Below are 222 nucleotides of genomic sequence, written 5' to 3'. Positions count from 1 at the left end.
CCTGTGCTTCTTTTTATGATTGTTATTATCATTACAGGCTTGTATTTCCTTGTGCAATTATTAGCTTCCAGGCACTGGCAAGAATATTATGCCTGTGCAAAAGAGAATCAAATGCTTTACTGGTACATCATGAAGTCCAAATCCAGAATTGGTGATGTATTTTTATAACTATCCCTTGAATTGTTCCCGTTCTCTAAATGCCCAGTTGACTTTGGAAACCTA

This window comes from Penaeus monodon, chromosome 31 (assembly GCF_015228065.2).
Source record: "Penaeus monodon isolate SGIC_2016 chromosome 31, NSTDA_Pmon_1, whole genome shotgun sequence".
Classification (NCBI taxonomy): domain Eukaryota; kingdom Metazoa; phylum Arthropoda; class Malacostraca; order Decapoda; family Penaeidae; genus Penaeus; species Penaeus monodon.
This window is presented reverse-complemented; position numbering follows the sequence as displayed.